This window comes from Pungitius pungitius, chromosome 12 (assembly GCF_949316345.1).
Source record: "Pungitius pungitius chromosome 12, fPunPun2.1, whole genome shotgun sequence".
NCBI lineage: Eukaryota > Metazoa > Chordata > Actinopteri > Perciformes > Gasterosteidae > Pungitius > Pungitius pungitius.
The window spans coordinates 4,759,275-4,774,166 of record NC_084911.1 but is presented as its reverse complement, the minus strand read 5'-3'; the positions used below and the strand labels follow the sequence as shown (position 1 = coordinate 4,774,166).

Below are 14,892 nucleotides of genomic sequence, written 5' to 3'. Positions count from 1 at the left end.
CTCCCTGCTGCTGTCAGTTGTCATTTCAGCTCAAATCAGAATCGACCCTCCTCCTCTTCCTCGGTCACCTCCGGTCGCCATCAGTCATGCTCCTCATTCATCAGAGGATTGTGGCAGCTCCCTTCATCGCACCACCACCATTGTCTGGACTGGGTGGGGATTAGTTTCTATCTAGCGACAAGCATCCCTTCCCTTCAGCTATATTTCAGTCCAAGGTTCACATGCATGTATAATAAATTATTGTTAAATTCCAATGAAGTCCCCCCCCCCCCCGGATTGAATTGTTCAGATACCAATATTCAAGCACTCTTCTTCACACATAAAACAATGACCCTAGTCTCTTCCACTCAGTCATACAGCGTATTAATTAAACAATGGCAAAGAGCAAATAGGACTAATGTTCTTTAAGTAGTGAACAAATAATGAATTTATGAACTGCTATTGCTAGTGCTGCGATAACTAAAGCCATAATTACATGTAACCCAGGTGATGCAAATAATACGTAGTCTGCCGCCATTGTTTGCTGCACTCACACAAGCTTTTTTTTTTATTTAGAAGCCCGGGCATTTTCTTTGCTGCAGGTGTGTCTTTTCCATGAGATGTATTTTATGAAGGGTTTTGTTTAGTGTTTTGAGATCAAAACATGCCGCCAACTACAAAAAAAACAAAAAACGGATGAAATGGAGGCCCAGAGAAGTAAAGGAGGCAAGTGACTGCAAAGCTGCCAACATTAAGAATTGATTCACAGTTGCGGCCAAGTTCAGCAGATGGCGAGTGAATGTAAACGGAGCTGAGCAATCAAATTCCCCGCAAACACTTAAAAGATGCAGAGAAGGGGAGCAAAAGAAACGACGGAGGAGGCACAAGAATGACGCAGGAGTCGAGGAGGAAACATGCGGACTAACTGGAGAACAAAAAGAGCCCCCTTGCAGCAACATGTTCTCGCCTACGGTTACACTTGTTCCCATCCAAATGTAGTCACCCCACCATGCTCGCCCTCGAGTCTACTGACAGGTCCGGTCGAAGGAAAAACGGGATTTTGCTCACACTGACACCGGATCGAAAATCGACGCCAGAAAAGCAACCGAGCAACGCCACGGAGTAGCGAATAGCTGGAGCTGGACGTGTAGCAGCGGGATGTCCGTGAAACAAGACCCTCCGAGTCTTTCGGAAAGCCCCACGCAGTACGCCGCGGCACGAGGCTGGAAAAATAATGAGCCCGATCAAGAAATTCTAACAAAATCCATCCCGCGTTCTCTGAGCCGACAGCACGGACGCCACCGATCGATTGTTGCCCCCCCCCCGAGGCAAATCCTTCAGACCGCCCCACGCCCGCTGCGTACAGTATACACCACAAATAAATGAGATCATTCATCACAGTAAGGACCACTGTGCTTGCATTCGGGCCCAATCGCGATAATGGTGGAGACTCCGCTTGTTTAGGGCCATGTGTGGCTTCTGAAATTATGAAGAGATGAAATAAAAGTATCTGAAGTAAGGCCACATTGTGCTGCTTCCACCTTCACGTTAAACACTTGTTGACCCACTATTCGGCCAGACTACGTCGTGCTTGAAATTACACATTTTAAAAATGTTTTCGAGAAACCCAGCCCCATTTCTTAACAATAGTAGTAGAGTCCAGATTCAAGAAATCACGCGATTACACTTGAGGCAGGGTGGACATACCTGGCTGGATAGGACACGCCCCCTTCAGGTGAGGAAAAAAGGGGAGGCTGCATTTACTGCCTTGCTCCTTTAGTCATGTTTTTTATTCTATACTCCTCCTCCTCCTCCCCATTTTTTTTTCATGTCAACGTACAGATTCATGAAGAAATTTGAAACAAGTGTCTTAAATTGTGATGCATTTTTGTGTTTTTTTCACAGTGGATCAGTTTAATTGTTGAATGTCTGTAATTGAACACACAGAGATGTTCCCAGTAAGCTGTTGGATCACCAGCAACAAACCTCCAACTCGACATGGTTAAAAAAAAAAAATCCCTTTACTTTAAAAAAAGTTGCTTTACTTTTCTGTCTGTTGTGTCTAAAACCAAACGCATGGAATCAGAACGCGGTTTTATTTATTTTTTACCACCAACTCCTTGAGCATCAAAAAAGCGAAGCGAATAAGAATAAATCATCTGTGGTAATGCACGGTACCGGTTGGCAGACCTCAGGGGGGGTCGAGGGGGGGGGGGGGGGGGTGCGTGTCGGCCCCCCGGGGGCTTGAAGGAGAGGTGGGCCGCAGACTGAGTGGGTATGAGAGCAGTGATGAGACCCAGAGACAAACACTCTGCTGCTGCTCTCCCCTTCGGGCATACAATCACTAAGTCATTATCATTCTCAGAACAAACTGGGGTTTTTTTTTATGTGGTCTTTATGTAAACCATCAGTCTCAAGGCTTCTTAAGGAGAGAGGCTGAGGTCCCTCGACTCTTCAAAACTGCATTCAAGAATGTCCTGTGCAGCGAGTGCCCCGTTCAAAAATAAACAGACAAAAAAAAACTAAACAAAACATAAAGAAACAGCACAGAGCTATTTAAAGTCATGCCTTGAGCATTCCTGTCAACTGAATCTCATTTTCTTCTTCGTTTTTTTTTTTCTTCAGTTTTGGTTGTAGAGTCTCATAGTGGTGGGGTGTAAGTCGTATCGTCATGGCTACGCGAGAAAGCACGAGAGCATCTGTGCGTCTTTCGGGCTTTTTTTTTTTTTCCCACCAATCACGCTGCGGAGGCTTCGTGTCCGTGGAAATCCGCTCACGTGTGAACGTTGGCTCTGTTTGGACATGACTCCAGCAGAAGAGACGGTGGACAGCACGGGACAGTCCTGGGAGACAAATGATGTGTTGGTGATGTAAGGGGAAAGAGAAAAGCGTTTTGACTGCCTGAACAATGTGGAGACGGCGAAGAGAAGCCTGTTGCGTGTGGAGAGAACTTTACAAACCTGTGTAATTGAGTTATGTCAATACATCGTTATCAAATCTATGAAACAAGTAAGCTGATATTCTTACTGTCAATGACAGGCTTTGCATTAATTACCCCCTGAATAATTATTTCCTTTATTCAGTTGATTATTTCCTAAATTCATCATTACATCCACATTCAGCTGCCTTTTCTTTGTCCATCTCAATTTTTAGCTCAGACCATTTATTTCATTGTAAACAGCTTTTTGACTGACGGAGAGCGGCTGAGGGACGACGCTGTCCGGGTGTCTGGTGGTCATGGCGTACAGTGCTCTGAAGCGCCTGCATGAGGGGAGGAGTTGGAAAAGGGTGTGTCCAGGGTGGGAATTGTGAACATTGTTATATGTTGTTCTCAATCTAAGCTAATCCGGACTCTGCCTCCAAGTGAATCGTCCAAGGCATCAGTAAAGCGCCAGTTAAATCTAATGGTATGAGGTTTCCAGCAGAGACTTAATAAAAACTGAACATGACCCTGGAGCATCGGAGTGCTTGGAGGAGCATGTTGTATATGGAACGGCGGCTAAAAATAACCGGGTGCTAGCCCGTCTCGTTCTAGCTTTTTATTAGTGTCACTCCTTTTATTTGCTTATTGGCCTGTTCTCTACGAGCCTTAGAGAGCCACCACTCTGCTGCTTCACATGGGCCTAAAGAGTTTGCACACTCACACACAAATTAGACCGTAACTAAATATGAATATTAGCAAAGGTCAAAATAACATCGGAGAAAAATGCTTTCGGAAAGAAAAAACACAAAATGCTCACACTCAAATGCATTAATCATGACCTAAATAAGTCCCCCCGAGACCAAGTGGAGGTCACGGCCTTTCGCGCTGTTTGCAGGCGGTGGCAGCGAGGGACAAAGAGGGTGGAGGGTCTACAGAGCTGATGGAATCGTTAGCATGGGTAGTTACACTTTCACCCGTCATGTGATCCGGCCCGTGTCTTCAACTGCTTTGGGTTTCCTTTGTGTGTGTGTCTGTGTGTGTCTGTGTGTGTGTGCGCGTGTGTGGCAGTCCTTGAACCTGGCCGCTCTGTTTCTCCGGCGGTGACAAGAGAGCGAGCAGGACGGCGCCCCGAGCATGGCTACCCCAGCTGGGCCAATCAGGCGTAAGCGCTCGTGGCCCGGGTAAGCGCATTGCCTTCCGCCTGTGTGGCGCCGCGGCACAGATCCCCCCGTCCCTCCGCTGATCACTCCGATGAGCGTTTGTTTTTCGGGTATTGAAGGTGACTCTGTGCGTTTGGTCCGCAGCCTTCTTTACTTCTGCAGAGTCACACAAGCTCAAGCGCTGTGGACTTTAAACTTGACACTTTGACTGCTGTGGGTTCGAAACCAGTTTTTTCGGACCAGTTTTCGGACCGAAGCGGATTGTTTTGGTGTGTCAGCTCAAGAATATCCCAGAATGACAATGTTTTGATCAGAACTGCTGACAAATTGACTCACAGAAAGACGGGTCGATAGAGCCACGGATTTTTCGGAGAGAATCATCAAACCGTCCTCTTATAAATAGCGAAGCCATCATTAACTGAGACTTGGCCCAGCTGCTGAGTGCAGCTGAGTACCCCTCCTGCCCAGAGGGGTACTGTCTGCTGTGGAAACATGGCCTTGAGAAAAAAACTGGTTCCAAGTGACTAGAGTCTATCATGACTTTTTAATGTTAGAACTTTAACTTTCTATATTTTACCCAACTTTAACTTTCTACATTTTACCCAGTTTTTGTTGGCCTTCAGGAGTTTAACCTGAGGGCGACTGACAAACTATTTGGCGACGTTTCTTCTTCATCATTAGAACAGAGCAGTTCATTTTCGTAAAAGAATTAAGGTTGTATTTTAGCTGCTGCTGTGCCAAAGGACAAATGCTAGTGAAGGGATCCGTGTGTGAGGGATGACACAACGTTTTAAAGCGCTTTGAGGGTGCTTTACTAGTACAGTACCATGATCTGATGTCTAATGCAAGTTTATAGACTAACGATTAATAAACCAACAACAGGTACAATGACACTAGTGATTAGTCAAGATGTACAAACATCTGCCTGTTTGTCCACCTGTGTACCTGTGTACCTGTGTACCTGCACCCACTCCGCCTGTGCACTCATGGTGCATCACCGGAATCCTGCACAAGGCAAAGCAAACCAGTTGCTGCTAGCTTGCCAGCAATAGGTAACAACATCAAACTTCTTTTTTTAAAGAAGGTCTCAGTACTTGCATGTTGGCTTGTAAGCCCTGGGGCTGAAAACAAAGGACGCACGCACCCGAGGCTCCAACATGTCGTTTCTTTCCAAATTTTACCTACTCTGACAACACAAGATGAGAGTAAGAACAAAAGATATGAGTCACATGAGCACACAGTAAGCCCCAATTTTACCTCATCGGCACTGGACTCAGGAATGTGACTAATACAAAGATCAAGGTTGTGTCATTGCACACTGACAGCGAGTGAAAGGCATCTCTCCGTCTTTTGTCCCTGTCACGTTGCGAGCCCCTCCCCCCCGTGGCCCGAGGGGAGCGGCATAAGACCTGTCACCCCGCATCACCGCCCGGTACCACGACAGCCGAGCTCATATGTAAATGTGTCGGCATGCGCAGATTCCAGAGTAGGACATATCCGTTTGAATATGCATGTTCAACACTGACTGGAGCGTACACACCCCAGCATGTTCAGGGCTCAGTGCTTGGCGTGAGTGTGTGTGTGTGTGTGTCTGAGCTGATGCTGTTACGTTATGGTGACATTCCCGTCGGGAAGGAGCCTCACGACTGTTCCCATTAGTTGGACTGCCCGTATCTCTCCAGCAGTACAGGCCAGGTGAGAGCGACGTCTGATTTGGACCTCACTCTGTGGGGTTCTTTCTGTCCGTCTCTATATTTTTTTGCCTCTGCCGCAAACATCTTCTCCGAGTTAGGATTTGCTGCTTGGCCGCATTGGCCCTGGGAAAACACAACGAATTTATTTGTGGTAAATATATAGGAGGTTATGCAGTTATCACACAATGGAAAAAATCATGAGAATTATTCAAAGTAGGAGCTCCAATAATGTCCAATATTCCCCATGACATAGCAGAAATAACAAATTATTTTTGGGGTAAACTTTCTTTGGTGGTAAATCAGTAACAACAAATCTAATGAACTTATTATCGAGGCTCATATTTGAGGCGTTGCTGCTATGGCATTAACAAATGCTCTGTTCTTCTCCTATTTCACACTACAAAATGTCAGAATACATCAATGGAAGCTTCTCCTTAACCAACCATAAATACTCTGATAATACACCAATCATTTATTTTATACTGATATACTTGTAAAATGTGTGTAAAATGGAAATGTTTCTGCACTAATAAATAAATAATTGATCATTAACCTGCCAAAAAAATTGACTAAATTGAAATATGTGTTCTTACCTTCAGAACAACTCGAATGAGTGAAAGGAGAATATAACATGTGTTGCTCCGGTATTCCCATGCATCAGCAGTACTACACGGGTGACACAAATCACGCCGTTTTCTTTCTTAGTCAAAATCACACATTTCTCTTCTATTTTTAGCGAATTAAGGACCGAACAGCTGTTGAGTCACAGAAACACGTGCACTGACACAACTGGAGACACGGCTGCACGGCTCGGAGGGTCACGGCCGACCGTGAGGCTCGTTTTTCCCGAGGAGTCATTGTGAGTCACAGGGAGCACGACACAGCCATCGCGTTTCTCCCCCTCTGATATTTGCAGCCTGCACTAGTATCCGTTGTTTAGAACACAAAGCATGGTCTACTCCTGTCCTTAAATCTACAGTCATTCATGCTACTTTTGATCAAATAAAGTAGGTAGTCACATTGAGGTCAAAATCATTCCAATTTTACACAGTGAAGATCATCATTTATCAATTTAATGACAGTTTTAATCCTAATATTATCTAAAGACATCTCAGAACCCCCTGATTATTAGCAATGCTACGGAAAAAACTGACTATATTCACTCAGTCTTCTAGATTATGCTGGAAAATTACCAATGGCACATTACATAAATACTTCCATAAACAGCATTCAACTCTGTAAATTAGATGCATACCGTACTTTTAAATGTCCTCATCTGTACAGCTGAACCAACGTTTAAAAGAGTGGGTGCATTGGACGACCTCTAACAATTCTAATCAGCTGGGGATCGCAGAGGGAGAGAAGCGGCTTCCCTCTGCGTTTACTTTAATGTCATTTACAGGAACCGGTAACCAGAACGTGCAGAATAGAGTACACAGTGTCAAGCAGAGGGAATCCAGACTAGTTGGCAGGCACGAAGACACGGCTTTCCCTCCATGTGTTGCACTTTGAGGATTAAGGCTGGCATGTGCTCACGTGTGCAGAACAAGATACAGACATAATATCTTGATATTTAATCTGCACGAAGCCAGTTAAGGGAGGAAGGTTCGAGGATTTCCTACTATCTTCCTCAACTCATCCACAGCTCTGCAGCTGCCAATCGCTCACATAACCTTTTTTTTGTTGCTATAAGATTTGACTGTGGTGCAAAGCACCTGCTACTCATGCACAAATAGGGTGTGTTTTTGATGTAGTGGCTAAAATCATAAAATTTACCTCTCACTGAACTGGCTCCACATCACACATTCTGAAGGGAAGAATTGGAAAAAAACAGGAAGTGAATTACTCCAATTATTCAAAATAGCTACCTATAAAGCATCTATTTGACTTAAACACACCCCATTTCACTTGACAATTATGATAATTGTAAATGTCTGATTTAATTGCAAGTGATTAACATCAAAACATAGAGATAAATAGTTTGATACACATAATACATCAGTGACATTTAGAGATTAAAGGGATTTTAATAGTTAATATTAGGTCATTTAGGATTCAAAACTATCATGACTGATGCTGATGAATATTGTATATGTTGCTGTACTGTGAACATCTGGCTTTTTTTATTAATCATGTCTTGAAATGATGGAGAAAACTTTGCAGATTCATATAATTTTAAATCTAACATTTGCAAAAATCTGTCTTTAAGTGACAATAATAACACCTTTTATTTCCATTTAAATTTACTTACATTTACATTTAAGTGTAAGATGAACCAGAATAATCAGAGCAAAGTATCTAAAGGGTTGAAAGCAAATCAACTGCACTCTTAATTTTATATACACTTTGATTACAACGCATCAGAGTGTTATTCCAGTTTTCTGTGAATTGTAAGAGAAAAAGATAATAAAAATAAAATAAAATGGTTTATGGCAATACAGATTTTTCTTTTATATTAATTGATTAAGAAATATATTTTAATCAATCCTTCTATCAGCCCTACACTGATGAAAAGGAATCGCACTCCTTGATGAGAAAAGGATTTTGATGGGACATGCTGAAGATCTGAGCGCATGCTTTGCACTTGTATAACGTAAACATGTGCAGTTTAGGTACTTGTCGTTACACTTCATGAGAGCGCTGAGAGCTCTAACTAAATTAGCTACACTTCGAAACAACTACATTAAAATACTACTCACTAAATATGTCAGCGATGAAAATTCATTTTAAAATAGTACGATGAATACATGTGTATCGTTTTGAACCTAAATGTTTTCAAGATAATTGCGTGTTGTAACTGAGCGATGATCTCAGCTTCTTTACCTTAAGTACAGCACCAGAATACGTCCTCCTCCACTAGAGCTTTTTCCATTTTACACACATGGTTTAAGCAGGTAAAATTGTTTCATATCTCAGATTGTAATTTATAAGTCAAGATACTTTGCTACATGTCAGGGTTGTTCTTCGAAACTGATACAATTTTTGGGGGGTGCCTTTGCTTGGATTATGCAACATGTATTGTTCTGTGTATATATTATTGGATGTGTTATAAATCCATTTACCAGCCAGCTCAGAGGCTTCATTTCTCAGACTTCTCCGGACATCTTCTGTCATCAATTTATTGCTTATAGGAGCCAAATCATGTGTTTTTTTTTGTATAATAATACAGAAGATTCTGTATTTTTTTTAAATAAAAAAGGGACAGCAGCGGTGGTGATACGGACTGAAGTGATGGTGGATTTCATTGCTGCCACACAGAATCTGCTCCTCATCTCTCTCTCTCTCTCTCTCTCAATCTCAACGCTGCACACAAGGGCCAACTTCTCCCTCTCTGATATGGGTTTCTCCTTCAGCACACAGTGAAACAATGGTCTTTAGGGAAAAGACGAGGTGGGCGAGCAATTGGGCGGCAGAGATGGACAGCCTGGCAGAAATTGTTTCACATACAGAAAACGGAATCAATACGCAAAGCTGTGAGTTGAACACATTGCACTTACTAAACAGAAGAAGAGAAGGAACGGAGGGCAAAAGGAGGTTATGCTTGTACTGGCAGCTCACCAAAAAAAAATGAAATCTTAATAAATGCATTGCTTGTATCCAATAGAAAGAGCACTAGCACTCAGCTCTTTCGGTTGGCAATAACCCAAACCCATCACCATGACTTGACATACAGCGAAAGGGTTTTGTGAAGCTCAGGGGAGAAACTCATTATCGAGGCTCATATTTGAGGCACTGCTGCTGTGGCAGTGACAAATGCTCTGCGCTGAAACCAATGAAACGTATTTGAAAGGCGTCCAGCCCGATGAAACGGTTTCTCATCATTTTGAATAATGCCGTGTGCTGACCAGGTTAACCACTCTGGTGGTGGCGGTGTTCCTTTGATATACTGACTTAAAAAAAAATGATGAGACAATCATTGAATCAAGGGGGGTTATGTGTGGGGCTGTCAAAACCTTTGTTGGCACATTCTGCTGGAAGAGACTTTTCGAGCTAGAGCACCAACGTATAGGTCGAATGCGTCAGTGCTTTTTGTTGTAAGTCATTTTACAACAGCGTTGCATCAGTTTTTTGCATTTTTTTTGTTCATTCTGTTCAGCATGTACATGCTCCATTTAATAAACTTTACTGCTTTAATCAGCATTTCTGATCTTTTAAAGAATTAAGTTATGTAGCTTTTGATGATGTGAAAGCCCTGTGTGTACTACAAAAATGTAAATTAATTGTTGGCAAAGCTTTCAACACTTGTGAAATATATTCATGCTTAATGAACCTCAAGAGTTTTGCCAATAACGTCATTATAAAGTCTGCTTGTACTTCCACCAATTTAAAGGGATTGAACGGAATCCCGAGGGGTCTCGGCCCAACCACACTACGTCCACGTCCTCATTATAGTGAGACAAGGTGCTTTGGTTTATAAAGTTGATCAGCGTTGCTTTTGGTCTGTTTGCTCACCGATGGACTCCAAAAACAGCAGCTCCTACGCGCTCGTTTCGCCCCGGTTCTGGGAGAGAAGTTGCTCTCTTGTTGCTCGCAGCTTGGCCCCCGGACACCGTGCCACGCGTGCACAAAACCCACGGACAATCCAATGCGAAGTCTAAAACCAAAAAGCAATCCCAGCGATGCGGCCGTCGTCCGTGCGCTATCGTGCCCGGTCGCGCGCCCATGACCCCCCCCCCCCAACGCCAACCCGGGGGGTTTCGGGTCGGGGTAGAAAATCGGCACATTTGGGAAACAGCGTGGAAATTATCACAATGTTGGGAATGAAAAAGGCAAGATCTTACCGCTATGCGAGTCTGTGAAGATGTTCTAATATGTAAGATGATCCTTTTTTGAGGGGAGGGGAAGGTCGTTCTGGACGTAATGAGGTCCAAACTTGAACCCCGCCGTTGATGATCTGCTCCTCTTCTCGGGAGGAACCAGCACGGTCTTTCGCAGATGCCTTTTGGGTTTTTTGTTTTGTTTTGTTTTTATCTCATATCGTTACTACGACACGCGTGAGCATTCTTTGTCCATAGCAGCCTCACCGTCGTGTCTTCCGTCGAGGCACGTCGTCTAAACTATGTGGTCCGCTGCGTAAAACCGGTGCCAAAATTCCCGCGGGCCCATTCTGTTACGGCGATGCTAAACAACAGTCTGGTCATTTTGGCAGGGGCTGAAGGTACGCCGCCGCCAAATGCATTTGCATCGGCTAATTACCACCACGTCTCGGGAGCCAGTCCGTCCATGTCTCCGCGACTAGCTCTAGCATCGGGTACAGATACCGCTCACATGTGCCAGTCGGCTCCGGTGTCGTCTCGTCGGTTTCCTCTCCGCAGGAGGCGCGGACGGCGGAGTTGTCGATCTGTTGATCGCTGGAAGGTTCGCTCGCATCCAGCGGGGTCTTTGTCGGAGATTTATCTCGAGTGGGCTTTCCGACGTGTGCAACATGCAGGTTGACGCCGGCGAGATGGGGGTGGGGGGGTGGGGGGTCTCCTTGAGTGACAGCTGGATTTCTCCGACGCGGCGACCCTATACCTTCCTTTAGAAGAAGCGGGATGGTGCGCGCAAGCGTTTTTGATAGTGCGCGCACCCGACAGGTCACACATCTTGGGTCCACAGACACGTTAAACGGTTTTACGTCTGTCATTGTCACTGTTTGAAATGGTGTATTGAACACCTTAAAAAGGGATATGATTTTACAAAATCATATTTGTAAAGAATGACTTAATGTGGGATGACTATGGTTCTGTTGTAATCTCATATAGGAGTATTCTGTGGATTTTTTTTGGCTGTGTTGCAGTTTATTGCTGCATAATCACCCTGAATGGGATTCTATAAAATCGATGCTATAAAATCGGATTACTATGTTTCATTTTAAATCTGGTCTGTGGCATCCACAGCAGTTAAATATACTGTGGAACGAGAAGAAGTAACAGATCATGTATTCCAGATGCATAAAAAAGGGGAGCACATATGGATCCTTTAGCTAATTGATTGTTTGCTCTCAAATTCCTCCACCCCCACCCCCCCCCCCCCCTCCCTCCATTCTGCCGCCCTTTCATGCACCCGTACATGTGCCGTCTCAATCAGCCTGTGCAGTTAAACCCTGAGATGGATTGACTTCTGGGTCCCCCAAACTCTGCAATGATTCAGTATTGTGGGCCCCCCGGGTGCAGGAGTCACACTGTCACGTGAGTGCAGCTCCGACCTTGACGGACCTCATATTGTCACTGACCTGCTGGGCACTGATGGCGCCCTCCTGTGTTTCTGCAGGATAAGCTGCATTTGACAATTGACAGGGAGATGTCAGAACATATTTCTCTTTGTGGAGAAACTGAAGATATATTCAGGAAATGTTTTTAGAGAAGTTTTGAAAGGGCAGCTTTGTAAAATGCAATAAGGTGCAAATTTAGAGATGTTTTTTTGGAAAGTAGACTGCACCTATATAGCGCTTTTATAGTCTGCCAACAACTCAAAGCTCATTAACACACACACACATATTCATACACTGATAGAAGGGGCTTATGGACTGTCTCATACACAGGGTTAAGCGTCCGCCGAAGGACACATCAGCATGGACGAGTGGATCCTGGGATCAAATGTCAACATGCTCTACCACTTAGGGACTGAATTAGCTAAATTACATTATTCATTCGGTGTGATAACTGCACGTCAATATCTGCCGAAAGGGCCTTTAAATATTCTCAGATGAAATATATACAACAGCAGTTAACTGCATGCTACATACCGTGCTGGCCAGTCCATAGTTAATTGCAGGGGGTGAAGACATTCCTCCTTTGTAGTTCTGATGTGAAGGCTCCCATCAACACCCCTCATGCTGGTGCCTAATGGAAGGGTCCAATTAAGCGGTCCAGTACTTTGCCAGGAGGATTGTCGGGTTATAAAATCCGGGCAGAAAAACTTTTCAAAGTTACCTTGCGTGCACTCAGACAAATATAAAGCACGTCAAACAAGCGTCTCAATGAATAATGAAGAAAAGCAGCACCGTCATCACGACCAGTCGGCGGTCTGGTCAGTTGCAGCCGCCACAGTGTGTTATTATCAAAGCTTGTCTTCACTTTGTTGACAAAGCCGGGGAGGCCACCGGCTTGTTTCGTGGCACCGCACGTGGCCTTTGGTTCTGTTCTGCTCTCGCTTTTAAAGCCACGAGCCACATGGTCATCGCGAGGTCAAAGGCCGCACCGCATGTATGTTCAATGGCTTTCACTTTTGAATTGAAGTGCTGAAATAGATGTACTTTTCTCTGATATTCTTATTCATTGAGATGGACCTGTATGTGAACCATGTACCACACAATGACATAAAAAGTAGATGTTGCAATTAAACTGTAATAAAGACGTAATGCACTATGAAAAACAGAATAAAGGTTTTATTATATAAAGTTTGTATGTCATAATGTAACTTGAGATGGCTTTCCTTCATTTTGTTGTTTATAGTAAAATAACACCCACATTAACCTGAACAACTGACCAATGCTGAAGGAAAGTTTAAGATGGTGTTGAGGAAATTGTGTTACTTTGAAATAACACATCTGACAAGATCAGCCACAAATGTCAAATGCTTCCTTGACCGTCTCAAATGTTGTGAGACAAAAAGAAAGCTGCTCTAGAAGTAGAATTGTCCCGACCGGACCCTCTATGCCAGCGACTCCCCACTTTGGGCTGGATTTTTCCGAAGGCAAAGGTCTGTGCGTGATGTTAGCAGGAAGAGACAAGTGGGATTGAGTCACAGACACAGAAGCCGGACAGAGGTGTGCAGCTGCAGAGGGACGAGGCCGCAATAGGAGGACGGGTTGAAAGCAGGAAAAGGTTAACCGAGGAGGCGGGTTCAGAGCAGATGGAGGTGGAAAAGGGAAAAGGTCTGACACGCAGGAGCCGGAAAGACGCCCCCAGCCGCCTCTGGTCTATAATTAGCAAGGGGACCACAGATTGTAACGAGCGGCTCCGGGGCCTTGTGTTCAGACCGGCAAGAACGGCTGCCATCCGCTCTCCCCCCCCCCCCCCCTCCCCCCCTCCCGGGGCGAGGCACGATCCCGGGCTCTCGCCAGCACAGGGGAGGACGGACGGCACCGCGTCGCCCGAGTGAACATTCGCATCACACATGTGCAGAGCCATCTGAACGCAATGGGTGGGGGGGGGGGGAGGATACCTTAGACGAGTGAAGTGTCATCGCTGCATTTAGCGCTTCGTAACCGTGGGTTTGTGTTTGCTTCCATTTCTCCTTCCCCTCGGCAGCTGTAAAGGGCAGAGTATCCCCCCCCCCCCCCAATCTGCCCATCACCATCTGCTGGAAAAGAAATATAAAAAAAAAAAAAAAAATCTTTGGACAGGATTGACATTCAGTGCAAATGTCAAAGCAGCTCAGGCCATTTTTGACTCCCCCCCCCCCCCGGTCCCCGGCCTCACCTTCCCCATCACCTCCGGGACGGTTGGCCAAATTGCCGGCGGTGACGGGTGAAGGACGGAGCCGCCCAGACACGGCGCTCCTCCGCAGGCGCGACGGGACTCCTCGCGTCGATCCATCAGGGAGTGCGCTGGCTAAACGCTGCTCTTCGGAGTGATTATCCACTCGGCGTGGGTTGAAGATGAAAGACTTGAAAGGTTGTCAGTTTCATCGCTCACAGAGCACAGCTGCTCAAGTCAGGTGAAAATCCCTCGAGCCCCACCGTGCTTCATTAGGAATATTAAAACATTGTTTTTACCCCTCAAGTTATTTTATAGAGTGGCCCCTTTACAGCTCGAAGATCACTAGATAACCTGTAAGAGGCGGTAAAACAGTTTTCATAATGGTGAGTAGCAAGCAGCTTCTGTGGGCTTTTTACTCCTTGGTTTAGACCCTCAGCAATTAGTACATTTTCATTTCCGCAATAAGCAATTAAGTAAAAAAAAAAAAACAATGTTCATTTTTAATGTCGCCCAAGGAAGAGAAATCAAAGTTCATAATAATTAGAATAAGATCTAATTGGGGAGATCCCATCTGTTGGGGCAGTATCAATTTCTTCTTAGATTTTTAGCTTCCTTCAGCTGACAATGTACAAAGAGAGCAGACAAATGTGTATTTAAGGTGATCATGAACTATTTAGATTAAAATAAATGTACCGTACCGAGGTTAACAGCATGTCTTTCTGCATCCTTAA

At 44.7% G+C, this 14,892-nt stretch overlaps 1 protein-coding gene across 1 annotated transcript in view; it reads right to left on the bottom strand.

The window, feature by feature from the left end:
* gjc1 (gap junction protein gamma 1) overlaps window positions 1-11,185 on the bottom strand; it is a 35,262-nt gene extending 24,077 nt beyond the window's left edge. Inside the window, exon 1 of the mRNA XM_037476496.2 lies at window positions 10,538-11,185. The gene's annotated coding sequence lies outside the window, so the exon portion shown is untranslated. The remainder of the gene's footprint in view (window positions 1-10,537) is intronic.
* Window positions 11,186-14,892: the final 3,707 nt, after the last annotated feature.